At 43.6% G+C, this 18,512-nt stretch overlaps 1 protein-coding gene across 2 annotated transcripts in view; it reads left to right on the top strand.

The window, feature by feature from the left end:
- Positions 1-18,512, top strand: part of LOC135902182 (hemicentin-2-like) — a 602,016-nt gene that overhangs the window by 139,751 nt on the left and 443,753 nt on the right. The window contains exon 1 of one of the 2 annotated variants that reach the window (XM_070537725.1): positions 7,657-7,696. The exons of the other annotated variant lie outside the window; for it this stretch is intronic. The gene's annotated coding sequence lies outside the window, so the exon portion shown is untranslated. Of the gene's footprint in view, positions 1-7,656; positions 7,697-18,512 lie in introns of those variants that run through there. 2 annotated transcript variants of the gene reach the window in all.

The following is an 18,512-nucleotide window of genomic DNA, read 5'->3' on the forward strand; positions in this document are numbered from 1 at the left end:
CTCAGAACACGCCTAGGCTCACTCTTCGGCACATGTTTTTTTTTAATAGAATATAGGTTAGACTAATATTTACTACACCTGACGTTGTTTCGAGTATATATTTCAACATTTAGATAGCTGTAAGACCGAAGTTGCGTAGATCAACGTTTCGCAATATATTTTAACAATCCTTGTTCCTCTACAACATATTTAACTATTTTGAAAGAGATGTCTTATTTTTCTATGCACTATATTTTTGTGTAATGCGTCATTGATGTTTAGCACGAGTGCGAGTGGTGCTCAATCGGCCTGCTTTCTTCTTATTTTCCCTGCCCATTCGGAACTTCCATAATCAGGCATCCAGGGATTTGGAACTGTTAAAGAGAAATTTATTGCTCGTCATCAAATCCAATTCTTCTGTACCTCACCTGTCACCAGTGATGATAACGTTGGCAATGACGGAACTCTTCGAGCTTAGTGAGGCTGCTAGCGTACGATTGCCGCAGGGCCCCGTCAGCAACATTGTGCTCCCCCCATTCTGGGGACAATCGCGTCCAGTCAGCATTTCAGTCCATCCCCCGACCTACACGGAATTACCGCCGCCACTCTCGACAGTTCTCTTCTTTACGCACCCGTCTTTGATTTCTTATTTCGAAGTTACCGCTCCTTCGAGCGCTGGATTAAGGACATGCCATTCGGCTGTCCTAGCAGAACTCCGGCCAATTGTCATCCCAGAGTCCTTGCGCTTCTCTGTTTTTGTTTCTTTTCTTCTTTTTTCTTTTTTTTCCTTGAGGGGGGTAAACTGCCTTCTGCGCATAACATGCAACGCTACCCGAGGAGGGGGGCAAGGGGGGTGGGGGTGCCTAGCTAGCAGCGTGGCCAATGCTTGCACTTTTGTTGTCGCCGCTGATCAGTTTGTCGGATCTTCATGGCGGCGCTGTGATGCATGAGGCATGCAGCTAATTAGGACGGCAAGCCTAGCTGAAGGTCCCTGCTTCTTATGCAAATGAGCCCTGGCGCTCACGCACTCTGTGTTTCGCTGCTGCTGTTGCTGCATTTTCTGCTCCACTCAAATTCTGCATTAAGTGATAACATTGCCGATGCTCTTCTGAGATGGTCAAAAAACAACAAAATTTGCATCGACCGCTCTAACATGCAACTTCCAAAAGACTGAGTACCCACAAAAACATAAAATAAAAATGCCATAGTCCGAAATCCGAGGTCGCCAGCAGCTACGAAAATTACGTTCGACTTTACATCCTTTGGATAGGTAGCAAATGTCCGGATATCTCTTTGGGCTTATTCTGAGCTCCAGTTGTTATGTTCATAGAAGTCCATCGTGTCCTGCTTGACCAATGTGATTACGCTTCAATGTAAGCATAAACCTTGGGCGAAGACAAAACAGGTTGTCTAAATATATGCGGCTACATTTCGTTTTTTGCACAAATAGAGATTAATTAGACGTGCTGCGCCCATTTAAGCAATTTAGTCGCACTGATCTATACTGCGTCCAGTGCCTAGCTGAGCAACTTTTCCTTCCTTGAAGAAGGAAGTAATACGTTCCCGTTATGGCAGTGTCATAAAGTTCACAAGGTAGCGGTAAAATTGAGCGATATCTTCACCTTTTGGCGCCATATTGTAACACGATTTCCGCATTTCCACGGATGTAAGTAAACCCTCAATGACACAGAAACATAAAGGATATGTATATACGCTGAAAGCGAAAGAGGCACAACGTGCGGAGAAATTTCCAGCCTTGTCCTCCAAGCTAAGCCTGCTTGTTCTATCATCATCATGCTCATTACCATCACCACCGCCTCAACATCAACGAAAGTTGTCTTCACCCTCGAGCGCAAACACGGGAAACATTCTTGTTACCAGGGGCTCATTCTTTTACAGCCAAGCTGTATATGACTAGCCAATACGTAGGCCAAAAACTCCATTGGCACAACCCCATGCGCAAGACCCCCAAAAAATGATGATACTAGAGAGAGAGAGAGAGAGGCGCAATTGGCTCCGCCAGTAGAGACGTCGTTGCTCTCCATCGCAGCCAAGCGCGCGCGCAGCAGTTCAGGTTCAGATGGTTTATTATCATTATTTTTTTCAGAAAGGTACTGAAGCTAGAGGTATGGCAATATCTGACAGAGGCCTCTGTACAAGTTGCGCATACATATAATACATACATAGTGAAAAGTTCGCAGCATGTAGCAATTCTCTTTTATACAACAAAAAAGTCGCATATTCGCAATACAATTCACTCGTGGAAATTTGTACGCTGCCTAACAAAACAACTGCGAGAGCTTCGTATGCACACTGTTATAATCAATTTAACAGCATGTGCTGCAGACAATACAAAGAAGAATGCATAAAAAACATGGAAATTCTTTTAATTGGATAAAGTAAAAGTGGATGCATTGGTTAATAATACTTTCTTTAGCTCTTTCTTAAACAGGTTTCGCCTAACTTCGAAGTCCAAATCTTTTCCAAGTTTATTAAGAAGCGACGTTATATGACACATCACGAATTGTTTTCCATAACTACTCCATGTAATTGGCATGAGTAGTTTTTGTTCTCTAAATCAGTAAGAGGATTTATCAATGCCGCTATTTACGTATAGTTTTTCATGATGCAAAATTCTAGTAACTTGTAATAAAATATTCGGTCACGTCTTAACGTAACATGTTTTAAAGATAGAGATGGCGTTCTGAGATAGCGTAGCTTCCCATTATAGCGTTCATATAAGCGAAGTACTCGTTTTTGCAATACCAATAATTTATCGTAATTGCTGTGTGTTGTTGTTTCCCATACTAAGTTTTCATGACATAATTTGGAATAAAAGAGCGCATAATACATAGATTTGATTAGCCACACAGGGATGAAAGCGGCCGCTTCGTATAAACACCATGCACACTTTGCAAGCTCTATTGCTAAGCTATTGATATGAGCATTCCAAGATAGGTTCTCTTCAAATATAATGCCAAGAAATTTTTGTGTATTGACTCTAATAATAGACTCCCTGTCAAATGTAATTTTGAAATCGTCGTTTATGATTTTATGAACTGCATTAACTATAATGTGTGTGGTCTTTTTTGTATATAATTACATTCGATTAACCCTTAGCCAGCATGAAAGAGTCAACAGATAATGGTGTACATTTGTTTCCAGTGTTTGTAGCGCCTTCGATGCGAAGGACGCGTTTGTGTCGTCTGCATGCATGATTATTTCAAGGGAATCAGGAATATTTACTCGAACATTTACATAAATCAAAAACAAAAGGGGCCCTAGAATCTATCCCTGTGAGGCACCTCACGTTAACATTTGTTTGGAAGAAAATATATTACTTATCTTAACTACTTGAAAACGATCTTTCAAATAATTGTCTACTAGTTTTAACGCCGCCCCCTTATTGCATACCTTGACAATTCATTAAGCAATATTTGATGACGAATGCTGTCAAAAGCGTTTTTAAAGTCAAAGAACAAACCAAGCGTATATTTTCTGTTTTCAATAGTTGTTATTATTTTATCTTTAATGAACCTCAGAGCTTGCTCCATATATTTATTCCTCTGAAATCCAAACCGACTCTTGGTTAATATGTTGTGCTTATTTATGAAATATGTTAGTCAGATGTATGTGATGCTTTTCAAGACCTTGGATATAGTGGATAGTGCTGACACCAATCGATAATTTGTAAGCATATCCCTTCTACCGCTTTTATTGATGGGTGTCACTCTTGCTATCTTTAAAGCTTGTGGAAAGATACCTGTGCTCAGAGTAAGGTTAATAATATGGACAACAACATTACATAATAATGCTGATATACATTTAGTTTCCTACTGGACCTATCTCATCGATACCAGCTGTCACATTGTTGCGAGGCCAGTCGGTTGTAAGAAAACAGAAGATATTACCAGAACCATGTCCACTGCAGAGTTGATACACGCATATTCATGGTCAACGGAATATGCCTCGCCCGAGCTGTGCTAAAGAAGTTGTTCATACCTTCCGCCAAAAACTGACCGCTTTGAATTGAATCAACTAAAACAGCTATGGTGAATTTATTACATTTTTCTTTGCTGCTGCTGGTCAGGGTGTTACAAACCTCCCAGACTTCTTACCATTGTCTAGAATTTTTTTCAAGAATGCTTTGGAAATATTCTCTTTTTACTCTCTTCATATAGGAATTCAGAGTGTTTCTGTAGTTCCTATATTTGACAAATAGGTCTGGATTTCGTGACTGAACGAATGTATGATCAACGAGTTCTTTTCTTTATTTCGCTTATGAAGAGTGGAATTCAAGCAGCGCTTTCGGTACTTTTTCGTCTTGTGGTTATGTATCGGCTGTAATGGGAAAGCGTCTTCATATTTTTCCTCTAATAACCAGAAAAATAACTCGTAAGCTTTATCTGCATTTTTATCGTTCTAAATATTTTTCCAATCAATTTTATTTATATTTTCAAAGAACGTTTTTCTTCCGGCGTCATTCATACGTCGTTTAAAACGTATTTATTGAGTGGACCGGTATCCTAGCAGGTGACGCAGAATACTGGTAAATGGTCGCTTATGTCTTGTGTGAAAATCCCACTCTTTAAGTCCTTTTGGTTTTGATTAGAGATGCAGATGTCGAGCTGCATAGCGGTAGCTGTAGCTATTCTAGTGGGCGAGTTGATGTGATTTGTGCAACCGTAAGCAAACAATAACATGACCATATGTCTGGCACATTATACACTGGACATCATGTCTAAGTTGATGACTCCCATAATTCAAAGCTATAGCACGGTGAAAGACTGAAGAGTAGATTCTCCAAGAGACATAGAAAATGACTTTTTTTCCCATAAGCGGTCTATATAGGACTACAGTAATTGTTTTTTTCGATACGCAGTGCTAGGCATTCAACATCATCATTAATAACAAAGTAATCTTCTAGTACCTCGTGAGAAAATGTTTCTTTGAAATAAATTGCTACTCCACCTCCTTTCTTATTAACAGGATATAAATCTTTTGAATTACATCCTGATAGATGAACCAGTTCATCATTTTTGGTGATCCATGTCTTAGAGAACCACACATCAAAGTTAACAGATAATCACTCAAGAAAAGTATAGTTGTGTCATCTACCTTGCTTCTTATGCTCCTTGTGCTCATTTGTAATACAGCAAATGTTTTATCAGCAGTAGAAAACTTTGACATGAAGTCAAGTAGTGGTAAAGTAATCGGTACTGTTATTTGAAACGTGATCCATTCTAAATAAAGCTCTGTCTCTGAAGACCCTACTGTGATATGGTTAAGGTCTCTTTCATCTGTATTGCGGACCACAGGCGTCTCCTCATTTATGCGTGCCAACACCCGTCCACTGACAGTACAAACATATACTTCCACTTAGCTTCCCTCTTCTTTTTTTTATCGTGGCTGAGAACGCCTTATTGCGCTGTGTAAGGTGTTCCTTTACATAGATCGACTTTCCTTCCCGCTGACCAAGGCCAGTGGTGTATATCCTTTTTTCCTGCAATTAATGAATTGTTCATGCATGAACACTTCGTTCACTTTGTTCATGCATGAACAAAGTATTGCTCATGTCTCTTCATAAAAAAAATGAACGCTAATGTTTTGGATGCCAGGCTTCGGGATGCGAGTCCAATACATGTGTCGATGTCAGAAGTGTTGATCTCTTCGCCAACACTTTCGCCCATCTTCTGTACCACCATTACCTGGTCGGCTCCGGAAGGTGCTCCTTTCACTTCCAAGTTATTTGGGCCCATGTATTGCTCCATATCTTCGCGCCGTTGCGACAGCTATTTTGTTCCTTTAGTTTCATGTTCTTCTTTGTGAGTTCCTTCGGTTCCTCTCTCTGTTGCTTGATTTAATCTGCCAAATCTTTTACGTCTTTGCAGACCTGAGTGCACACTGTCCCTCAGTTCGCGAATTTCCACTCGAAAGTCACGTTTAAAGTTTTCAAAAGCCCTTATAAACTCGCACATGTCTTTCGCATCGGTCGATTCCTTTTCATGTCTTTTACTCCTATATTTAGCAGCTGCCCCTTTCCCCATTGAAAAATAGAAAGAACAGAAAAATAAACACTCTGCTGTGGTCGGCAGCCGTGCACCGCAAAGAAGCACCGTTTCAATTTCATACCATTTACAGCAATATTTCTTACCTGCAAAAATGCAGTATGTTAGGTGCTTGTCAGTGCACCACCGCCGGACTCAGCTTGAGTCCGATTGCAGTTTGCTTTTATCTTCCACCGCAGGCCGTCGTGGCAGTCGTCATCCCTATGCACATGCGCCCCCGCTGTCACACGCAGGCAGGGATGTGTTGGAAAAGCATGGTTGCAGCTCTCCGCCCTGCCCGTCGGCGAAACGCCGCAAGGTTCCGGCGCAAAATGCCCGTTCGACAGCAGACATCTGCAAAAATGCAGTATGTAAGGTGCTTGTGGGTAGTGCACCGCCGCAGAACTCTCCGAACTCCCCCAGCTCGCCGCCGGCTCCGAAATGGATAGGCTACGCGTCATACGTACTGCTGAGGAGCACAGCCTTCAATCAGCAACGCCGCGAGCAGAACCGGGAAAGAGCTCGTCTACGCCATGCCGGTGCTGCAGCCCGAACGCAAGAACAGGCTGGTGCAGCCGAGTGCAAGCAGCAATTGTGTACCGAGAATCCGGCAGCCTACCAAGCCATCGTTTAATGAACCGTCGGGATTAACCCAACGATAAACACAGGGGCCACACGTTTCAGCTTCGCAGGTTAACCATCTGTACGGAGTGCTTGGGCGGTGATGTCTTTTCTCCTTTTCTCTTTCTTTTTTTTATCTTTGGATCCAGCTTTCGTTTTCTCGCGTTTGTAATCTTCAATAGCATCATCTCACTATCATATGCATTAAAAAGCCTTATCCAAAACCGAGTAGGCAAATCTTTTTTTTTTTCTGTTCAACCCATTATCCGTTTGGATTGCTGTAAAATGCGGCACGCCTCAATTCCCAGCTCAATTCGCAGCACACATATATAGGCGTTCCCGTTATCTGTTTACTGTCTGACAACCTGTGACGAAGGCTGCTTCGCGTGACTGCAGAAGTTTGCACGCGATGAGCGAGATTACGTGAGAGGCCCTAGACTTAGCGTGACGTTGGACTGCAGCATGCGCGCACATGCGAAAAACCTCTTCGTGCTTCTTACTTGCATTAGAATACGCCGTGAAAAATTATAGCCGTCGGGACAGGAGCGCCCATATCAATGAAGCAAACCTTCACTTGACCTCGCTAGACGGCGCCCGTAATCGATACAGGTGCCTGCCGAGGACTGCAAAAACCATTGTATTTCTTTTAGCGCGGGCTGTGCGTGCGATTCGTATACCTACTATTTGAGACATCCTACATGTAATTTATCGGCTACAAATCATTGCAAATGCCTTGGCTTTCGAAAGACGGCACAACAATTTCACTCCGCTAACCAACCCTCTTGTCCTACTGCACTTCTACACTCTAAAACAGTTGCAACCTTTGAGGGGCATATTTGCCCACGGAGTTCAATCCTCCGGTTTGCTGCCCTGCACTAGAGGAAGGGAAAGGGGAAATGAAGACGGAAAGAAGAGCGTGGACAAAAAGAATGGCGTGAAAAAAAAAGGAAGAGCAGTCGATGTAGTCTGGTGATATAGTCGACTGTTCACGGTGGAGGATTTCCAGGAAAGATCACCGACCCTGCAGACCCATTCACCGTGGTTGAACGGTCAGTATATAGATGATGCTACCTGCTGTATGTCTCGTACAGCAAGAGCAGTGAAAGCTGCTTGAGTGCTGGAGACTAGAGTTGTGCTTTTGTTCGTATTCTTGGTACCATTAGTCGAACTTTTGCTTGAGCTAAGCACCATGGAACGCATTTTCAAGACGCAATGCAACACTGTGGACTATGGGATGAGCCATATTGGAGGTCTGCGAATCACAGGTATCCGTGTACTGAGACATTTTTTCCATTTTGTCGGCATAATTATGCAGTACCGGAAAGTAGCAAAAAATGTTCGCAATAATTCTCGTTTATTCACCTTTTTTAACGCAGTGTAGAAATTGATCGATCATTAAAGCTGTCATAGAGAAAACCAATTAAAAACTTTAAATGTAGCATGAGAAACGGCAGTACGTGCAATAAATATAAGTATTCATTATTATTTTCATTATGATTAAGTGTTGCCGTGGCTTTAGCGCACTCGTCATTGCATGGAGGGTCTCAGAACTTTGGTGGTGGCCGTTTCCCTCCTTTAGCTTGAAATATGAAATTTTCCTTTACTCTAGAGCAAGGCAATGCTAATGTGCAACGTTATTTAAATGAAAAGGATAATTCTAACATGCCAAGTGCTTGCATGTCAACTTTACTAAAAACACCCGAGCGTGCTAGCACATTTTGGGATCCGCACAGCACTGCGCATGGCAAGATACGACGACATGAAACACATAATCTAGGGCGACGCGGCGGCTTCACTTGACGGGCGCTCTCTCCACCCCCGTAGTTTTTCTTTAACCTCCTTGGATGCGACTAGCCACGCGAATTATTCTAATGAGCAGCCATATGCAATGGCGGCCGACAAGAATGCGTACCGCTACATTTTCCCCGTCGTTTGGCACCGTGAAAATCTTTCGTTCATAATGCGTGTTCATATTATGTGCATCGCTCTCGGGTGGCGTTGGAATTTCTTTTTTGGGCCATGATTTTTCAACAGAGCGCGTTTGTATGAAATAATATCGGTTGAACATGGCAAACTTTCTGCATCGTTGTACACTTTTCACTGCTGCGTTTGTATTGTTATCAATATTAATGCCCTTTCGCACAATCAGAAGTTATGACAACGGCGCCTTTTTAATTCATGAAAACAAATGTACCTAAGGCGGCGCCTTGAAGTTTCCTCCCGCGGCGCGGGTAACCAGCGAAGTGAACAAGAGATCGCAGCGCCGGCGCGACGCGCAAGCGGATACCTCTGGCGCACGCACCGCTATCGATGATATTCGGCCGTTTCTCAGCCAGGCGAGTCGGGCTGAGTCACTTGCGTTTCGCGAGATAGCGGTAACGTGGCCTATAACGTGCGCTCATCACCAATGGTAAGTCGCGTATGTGGTCTCAAGGTAGAAAACAAGCGCGTTGGCGCCAACGACTCATTACGGTTCCTGGGGACGCGCATCCTAGCTAATCTAGCAGGCGATGGCTTGTACACAGCAGAGGACGGAAGCGAGAAGCACTTTCGACGGAATAATTGTGCGCTTTGAGCTAGCTGCTTTATTTTTACTCAGGAGGATAATTGTCTTCCTTTATGAAGAACGTAGGTTCAGTGCGTTCATTTCAGTTTCTTAGGCAAAATGTCAAGTTTGCGTCACGTTACGAAAGCAAAACGGGGCCGTACGGCTGTACGCGTAGCGCCTATACGTCACGCCTCGAAGAAAATGGCGGAATGTCCAGAATAGAGCCCCTTGCTGCGCTTGTACGCTGCGATATCTCCCCCCCCCCAACCCCCCCAAAAATAAAGAAACAGTGGACGAGGGTGAAAGGGGGGCAGAGGGTAGTACTGAGGCGGCGGCGTCTGCTGCGCCTGACAGGGCCGTGTTTCGTGCCGAGGGCTGACGGGCCCGACGAGTAATCCAGTAGCCAGCCACTCGAGCACGAGGGGTCCCAGCGGCGAGCCAGCGCGGAGCCAATTGTCCTATTAATCTGCAAAGCCGGTCATGACAGTTCGAGATGCCGCTAGTGATTAAGCGCCTTGGCGGCGTACGCGGTCCAAACTCTTCCGTGCACTTGACTGCAACAGCGGACAACGAAAGCCTCGGGCCCTCACTCTCCTCCTCGGGCCCTCACTCTCCTCCTCGGGCCCTCACTCTCCTCCTCGCGCCCCGCGGCATGGCAAGAGGCCTTCGAACGCCATGGCAAGCCCCATTTGGTAGCCGGCCAGCGACGCCCAAACGAAGCCGCTCGCGAGGCAGGAACGCCTCCCCCCCCAGTGGCCTCTGTCTGTCGCTTTCGCAACGAATTTCCCTTTGACTGATGTGCTACGTGCGATGACATTCGATTTCGAAGTGCCGGCTATTGTGTGTAATTTGTGTCAGACCGACTACTCAAACCGCTGCGCTCGACAAAAGCCTCGCGAGAAACACGCTTTTGTGCCCCTAACCACCCTCCCCACCAGCTCTGCTTGTACATTTCTCGTGGGCTAGATTTGTGCTTGGTGTCGTATAGGGCATGTGGCGATGACGGCGACCGGATCGATTGGTCCGCCAAAGTCTCAACGCTGACATTCGCTAGCTTTGCATATATTCCGTACGGTGACCGCGAGGCTTCATTGCATGACAGGCTCGCACGGCCGCGTTTCATCGCAATGGGTACCCCACCCTCTTGTCTCCTTTCCCTGGATACAGTCAATGGAACACGCTAGTCAATAATGTAACTCCCCGATGTTCCGGTGCTATTGGGCCCGTGTTTTATTATGACTAGTTTTTGCGTGTACGGACAACTTTAGCTAGTCTTTCCAATGGGGAATCAATAAGTTATTCAACCAATCAATCAGTCAATCATATGTCCCTCACTCTTGATCTGAGCTATGTGTTTAATATTTATGCCTTCGTTTAGTCTTCCAGCGGGTAAATAAGCCTAGCTTTTCAAGATAATCCTTGAAGGAATAAAATAATGACTACCATTAGGCAGAATCCCTTCCTGGCATCTGCATCTTACTATAAGCGGTACTATTATTCACTTGCTCCTGTATTGTTTGTTAGTCCTTGCTGGATTAAAATACCGCATTCTCTCTTCAATTCCCACATTGCCTTGAAGCTGGAGATGATCGCTTCAAATCAGAGAAATAATATTAGAAGGGTAAGCTTCCGTTTATGCACACGACCCGTAGCTTCTAATTTGCACGATTACTCTGCATACCTTAATGCGAGTTTGTTCTTATCTACTCTAGAAGTTCACGTAAGGTGATTTTCCAACTTTCCCATGGGTAATGAAGGGGAGATATATTGAAGGTGATTAGCACACAAATAAGAAACACGTCTTGAATCTCTCTACAAGAAAGGCCTGAAGGGCCAGCCGCCGGGGCTCCTAGCACGCTGTGATTTCCGATGAAATAAAGAATAATGATAAATAACGAACGAAAAAACCACGCAATAAAACTTAAGGCAACATTTACCGCTGTCGTTAGCTTGAAAATGAATAAATTAGTGAATGCATTTAACAGGAAGTGTTGTTGAGTTGGTTATCATTAGAATTCCAAAAGAGCACAAAAAAAATAATTACGCCGACAAGGTAACAACAGCATTGGCGCTCAACCCACTCAAACTACAGAAACTCACACGTGAGCTATTGGAAATCTTTAAGGCGAAAACCTTGAGTGGCGGCACTCACTCCCTGACCTGCGTGTCGGGGGGTGGATAGATCACCTTATCCGTTGGACAATGAAGTTTATTCTATCTTGAGTGGCTCGTTGTAATAGCTCATACCCGAAAGAAGTGGCGTCTAGTCCAGTGATGCAAAAAAATGAGCGATGAAAGAAATGGCATAAGGAATGACTCATACTCACGTAAAAAATGCAAGATGCAATGGCTGAATATGAATGAAGAAACAAAAGAAACAACAAACGAAGAAAAGAAAGAAAGAGAGAGAGAGCACGAAAGAAAGAGCGAAAGCACCTTTAAGTAGTGCATTAGGCGCTCGCATGTGTCGTTCAGCAGGTTGACCTACAGTGCCATACGTTTACTTCACAGTGTGGCTCGTTATGTCATGCAAGAAGTCTGACCCCTCCGATTGGATAATTAATCCATTACCACGTGTGCAACAGGCTTTCACCTTCGCGTGTTACAGTAGTGTAACATGCTGCCGCACTTTATCATATGGGCAAAAGGGTGGCGATTGCGTTAGCGACACGTCTCTTAAGACACTTCGTAAAGCCTGCTCTAAAGGCTTCTGCGACAAGTTCTTTACCTTTCATAAAAAACCTGGTGAGCTTCTTTTTTTTTTTATTCGTAGGGGTATTTTATCTGCACCCATATGCAGACCATTACCCATTATATTTTTCTCAAAAGCAGTCAGTACTTAGTTGATCATCTGGGCTATTCTCTCTTCTTTCCGTGTTGTTTATCTTTCGCGCTCAGTAGTTTTTAGCAACGAACGTAATGCCCACATAGCTCTTTACTTTAGAGTCCAAGAAAGGAAATTAGAATGAGGAGCACCTGCAAGGTAGCTTCAAGGCTGCTCACTTCCTTATGACCATAACATCGTATCCAGTAAAACAGTGTTATAGCTGGCAGACAATTTCAACAGCAGTACAAATGCTGGAACAATATATCAGTGCCGGTGACTCGTCACGTCGGCATGTTTTCTTTTATTACTATTATTATTGATCTATCCCACCAATCGCGCCAAACCATATAGTTCCTTTAAGCTAAACATATCATTTGATTATTGACTGAACAATTACTTTTCAATTGCGCACAAGCCGCACTGGTGTATAATGTCGAGCGTCACAGTGACCAGCAGAACATCTGTTGTGCTGTATCTACACTTGTGGCTCAGTTTTACTAGCGCCCAGAAAACGCTAGAAAAATAAAAAAAAAGAGACCGAGTGGGCTTCATGAAATTAATAATTCTGAATTTTGTTGCGATGCAACCAGTTCCAAAGAATGTTTTTTTTACCTAAATATGACCATGGAGGAGAAATTTAGTTGAAAAGTCTATAGAAAGCACTCGGTAGTCATTGTACAATGTTTCATTCGGGTCGTTACTCTAAAAAAAATTTTCTTGCGAAACCACTTTGGTTTTTGTTTTATCCAAAGGGAGCGCTTATACTTATACCTTGCTCCTCAGATTTAACAAGGCAGATTGAAAGAACAAACGAAAATTTACCAGCTGTAAAACTTCTATAATCGCTTTAAGAATACGAATATCTCGCACTTAGTATCCACTCCATATGTGGTGCTTATCGAATTCCCGTATGACGATGGTGAAGGTTTCATTCGCAGGTGGTCAAAAGCGCACAGAGCGAGGTAATCATTTCCGTTTCCGAGCTCCCAGATGGTCCCAGTTGTACAGCGATACATGGCAGAATTTGCATCCCCACTGACGGCTCATATTCACAACGAGATTACGTTCTGCTCCCGCCGAGAGAGTTTGAACGCATTGTGATTGCCAAGCAATTTTTCTGTCCGAGGTGCGCTACTTTGAGGCTGAAATCCCATCCCTGCAATTACTTGTAGCGTGCAAGTTTAGCAGTTCTCACTGACCCTTTTTCCAGATTGGGTGAGCGACTAGCTTGCTCTCTTATAATACCAGTGTGGATTGTGCCAGTGTACCAGTGTGCCGTAATGTGGTGCCTCATTGCAAATTTCATGGGTGGAGCATGCAAGAAGTGTTGCCGGCCGGCTTATGCCTCTGAGGTATGTCGCATATCCTTTCGGTCCCCGAAGCCATTGCCTCGCTAGATTTAGCTTTGTTTCTCCGGCAAGATCAGTGCTACACATCCGGGCAAGATGAAGTCGTTGCGATATGGTTGTGCACTGTGAAAGAACACGGTTTTTTGGTTGTTGCACATTGTCAGTGTGAAATTCTAGAAAATATAGGGGTGCGCAGCCAAATACACCCAGATACCTAAATTCACATGGCAACAGTAATCTGAGAATGGTCAAGGAAACGTAAGAGTGTGCTCAATTAAGCCCGAGAAAGAATGAACGTGGAAATGCAAGGAAGTGTACACCATGAGCACGACCTCATAAAATTTGCATCCCAGCAGAAGCATGCTGTTCGGTATTTACTCTCGTCGAGAATGAGCTACTTCGGCTTTCAAAAACACTTTTTTTTCTATTCTGTGTGCTAAAATTAGCAGAGCAATCGCCGGTATGTCGAAGCAACTTTTGTTCAGAGCTTTGTTTTTATCACAAACTACACAAGTGACCAGTAGTACCACCCGCGAACGTGTTGAATAGATACGATGCTTTTAAGGTTCGCTGATAATTTACACAAAGAGAAAAGAACCCATTCGTGTCTACAATAAAGACTAGCAGCCAGCAATTTGCTTTCTTCAGTCTTCACTCAACTGTTACTGTTACAATTACAAACACTGCAATCTCAATGCAAAAATCCTTCTGCGTGCCTGGTGGTTAGTGCTCTAATAAGTTTATAATTCCAACAACTATCCTTCATGTTTTGCGTTTGTGAAATGTGGCACTGTGTTCAATAATAGCGACTTTGTGTTCCACTGTCATCCGGAAAAAAAAGTCAATTTCGCAGAATCCCGGTTCAGGACAAAAGCTTCGTAAACAGAACTTCCCCTAATTATATCCCTGAGTAGCTACAGCATAACCATGCATTTGGTTTGGCAAAGTAACAAGCTGAACAGAGGTCTTTGTGCACAGTGGGAAAAAAGAACAGGCTTAGGTGTAGAACCGGTACGAGAAATTAGAAAAGACCGGCACCATGCAGCCACACCAGGCCGTGAAAAGAGAAGGGGCGTGTTAATTTCCCGGAATGTCCGAATTCCTCATTAGAATCAAGAGGTGCGGACTTCCTCTTATTTCGACCCTGATTGCCGTTTGCGTTCCGGCTTACATTTTATGATTCACAGCCTACACCTGACTGGAACGAGGTAATGCGACGTTAACTGCCGATTGAAGCCCCGAAGGCGACTAAACAATTAGAGTCTAGGATTAGGCTTATTGGTGATCCATCATATTTGAAGCACGCAACAAACTAAGAAAACGCGAACGAGGAAAATTTGTGCACACCGAAGCCGTATCACTGTCTGCCTGCGTTCTCTTTGCAAAGCAGTCGTAATGGATTCTCACTAAACTGTAGGAGTTCAAGGCGTCCGGTCTTGAAGCTATGGTTCAAAGCTTTGGGACTCATAAATACGATAGAGAAAGAAGACAGAAATGTAGAAAGGCACTGAGATACACGACTAATGTTACGCCGAGGAGACTGCGACGTTGTTTGTCTGCAAGTATCATGATATCTTTGGAGGAAAGAGATGTCGGCTGCAGGCGGATCAAAGCCTTCCGATACTTATATTTGAGTATTTTCCTCATCCGTACGGATGTTAATATTAAAACGCATCGTGGTCTTGCGTACATGTTTTAGGCTGAGTACAATGTGCAGTGAAACTTCTCCTCGCTTTTTTTTTTTTGGTAGGGTCGAATGTACCCCGAACTATACAGGGAGTTTTAGCGAACACTTCCAAAAAATTTTTAAACTTGCCTGTGGCAGATACCACAATTCTAGTTCATAAGCTTCTCTGCTCGAAGAGAGGGACGTTATTTGTAGAAAAAAAATCGATTTGTATATTCAACAAATTAACGAAAATTCACTAATTAGGTTTCTAACTAATAACTTTATGGCACATATTACAATTTGCAAATTCCAACGAGTGAGTCTGAAAGGCACATCCACTTGAAAAATAATTGTGTGGATCACACCGTTTACGAGATATGCGCCATCAAACTTGCGGTAAATATGCACTCTCTTAGCAAAACGTCCTTTTATGCATTGAAGCACAGAAGTAACTGGAACGCCAAGGCAGCTCTCCTGAAACTTCGGGAATAAATATCTCGAAACTGGAGTTATCCTGTGAATTCGTTCCAAGTGGATCCGCCTCGCGAACTCCTCGGCTAGAAATTGTGAAGTACAACATGTGCCATAAGAAAATTAGCTAAAAACTTAATTAGTCCATATCTTTTGTTAGTCGATTATGCTTTTCAGTTTTTTGTGCGAGCAATGTCCACCTATTCGAGTAGACCAGCTCATGAACTAAATTTGCTCCATACACCACAGGCAGCCTTTAAAAAATTTTGAAAGCGTTCGCTGAAACACCCCGTATGTGAACCTCGTCCACACTCTAGCTAACTCTGCACTAGATTTTCCGAACCTAGGATGTTTCTTCTTACAATATTGTTTGTTTTCCATATTATATGAAAGAAACCACTATGAAGTTAATAAAGCTATTTATTTTATTTCTATTTCAATTGAAAAGCAAGCATTGAAACCGGACTCCTACACTACATTCAGTAAGCAGCGTTCCAAATTTTGCGACTTTCCCGAAATTCAGCAGCCTTTCCCGCTTCCCAGCGGCAAAATTTCTTCTCCTATGGGCGGTGTTTGTTTAGTGGTTTTCATAAAATATGGGCTTCTTTCCGGGCGGGTCAAACATTTTTACAATTACTAGTGCTTTATGTGTGCAAACATGTCACTTATCGATGGTCCTTCTGAAGTAAGAGAACTTAGCGTTCTTTCAGCCACCGGAATGTGATTAAGTCTAAGTTGAAAAAACAAACAGAATGTAAGCTGAGATGAAAAATGCCATCCTTACTCTGCGGGCTGGTCCCGGAGAGAGAGAGAGAGAGAAAGAGAGAGGAAAGGCCATGAGGTTAACCAGATATTAGTCTCCGGTTTGCTACCCTACACTGGGGTTGGAAGGTAGGCGTTAGAAAGAAGACAGAGAGGAAAGGTGAAAATTATTGGCTGCGGCTTAGCTCAGCTAACCCTGGATATACAAAGCGAAAGCTTGGTTTAGCCTGCTTAAGTATTGGTTTCACTTTGTTAACCTTTGATTTAACTGTAATTATTACACTTAAGTATAAAATCATCGTTCAGCCATGTATGGTGGCTGTTCCTAGGTCGGTGGTTAGACATGAGTGTTACTAGGCTTGGGTAGACAGGCATCGTTCGACGGTGAGACGCCTGTTGTGCCACTGGGAAAGTGCAACTGCTAAACATGCAATGAGACGCCGCGACCATTCGCAGCGTCGAAGCACAAACGGACAGGGCGCGAAGGTAGTCTCCACATTGATCTCAACGGTGCGACGCCTGTTACATTCCGGATCCTCTCCAGTGAAGCAGCTCGCCGGGCGATATCCGTGGTTTGGTCAGACGCCGCTTGGCCGACGACGGCTCAACGCCTCCCGTTACCGAGCAACGCTCAGAGAAGACGGCCCGGCCTCACTCTCATCCATGTCCAAGCTCGCACTGACTAAGCGAGCGCCGCGCTCGGCAAGTCACGTGGTCAGGCGGCGACCCAGCCGGCGGCAGATCTCGGCGTGACGAGTCACGGAATGCGTCGCCAAGACTACGGCGCAGCTGCGGTTAAATGAAGGTCAAATTGCTGGCGGCGGCGAAACTCGCCACGACGCGGTTAGTAAAGCGCTCACTCTAAAATGCACACACAGAGACATACACACGGAGGGCGTTCCAGAGACGTTCACAAAGGCCGGTAGATCGCAAGAAGCGCAGTAGCGCCTGCACGGCCTTATCTGTGACATTAGGTCATGTCTGGTGTAAAATTCCTTCTTCCGATAGTGGTCGGTCGTCCAGCTGGTTGAGTTCATGGCGAAGAGATTCTCTGTGTGGAATCGAAGAAACGATAAGTGCTAGTTCATGTAGGCGCTGCCGGAGCGTGTTGTTCGCAAGATCGACATGATGGAGGCCTGTGTAATAGCCTGTGGTGCCTGTGGTGCGACTTGTCCTCGAATTTTGTCTCCATATGTTCCAGTTTTTCTAAGACTAAGTGCGGAAATTATTTACTCTGTTTAGCTAAGTCCGCTCTACGTATTCTGAATAATCCAAACATCATTATGAAGTCGCATTTGGCATAAAGATCGGTTCGTTATATCAGATATTTGTTATAAACATTTATCTGTTAGACTAATAGCGGTGACACAATGTTTTATTTATATGGTCTTATCCAATAATGCGTTATATTTGATTTTCATATATCGAGGTTCAAGTTATGGGGTGCTTCTTTTTAATTTAACAATTAATACTTTTTTTCTTATTACCGGTACATGAACATGATGGCGTATAGGACTGTGCTGTGGATTCCTGACCGTATGAAGTAATTTCTTTTCATTTTCCTCCATATTTTTTATATTGTTGTGTCCACTATGAGAAAAGGAGTAGCCGTCACCATTATAAGGTGCCTATGTCTCTTTCTTTTATTTTCATTTCGATAAAGAAAGCAGCCGTCGGCATTATAAGTGATTAAATCTCTCATTTTATTTTCTCCTCAATAATAACAAAAGCTATGCCGTTCTTTTGAGAAAGGCTTGGCCTCGCAGGCTCACATCTTTCTCGTTGTTATGCGCTGCTCCAACTCGTCATCATATGAAAGAGGTTAGCGAACAGCGTGAAAGAAGAAAGTTATCTATGAAATACAACAAAAACACTAGGAGGTGACTCCTGAAATTAATCTGAACGACGGGATAAGAGCAGCTACGTAATTAAACGGGTGATTCGCAACCCCGTAATCAGTTTCACTGGACACTCGAGGAAGCACTGGAACAGAATAATTGCAAGAAACTTCAGAGGAAAAGCTTTCTTAGAAGAATTAACCGACAGGAGAAACGTTCTCGCATGACGAACCGCGTGTTCAGAGATGCGCCCATAAAATTTTTCTTATCTTTTTTCGTTGTTCTTGCTTTGCTTTTGCTTGGAGAAAGGGGGGATCGTAAAATGTTGCATTTAATCAATACTTCCCTATGTGTGCTACCTGAACAAATATCGAACTGTAGGAGTACGATAGATAGATAAA

Source organism: Dermacentor albipictus, chromosome 4 (assembly GCF_038994185.2).
Source record: "Dermacentor albipictus isolate Rhodes 1998 colony chromosome 4, USDA_Dalb.pri_finalv2, whole genome shotgun sequence".
Classification (NCBI taxonomy): Eukaryota; Metazoa; Arthropoda; class Arachnida; order Ixodida; family Ixodidae; genus Dermacentor; species Dermacentor albipictus.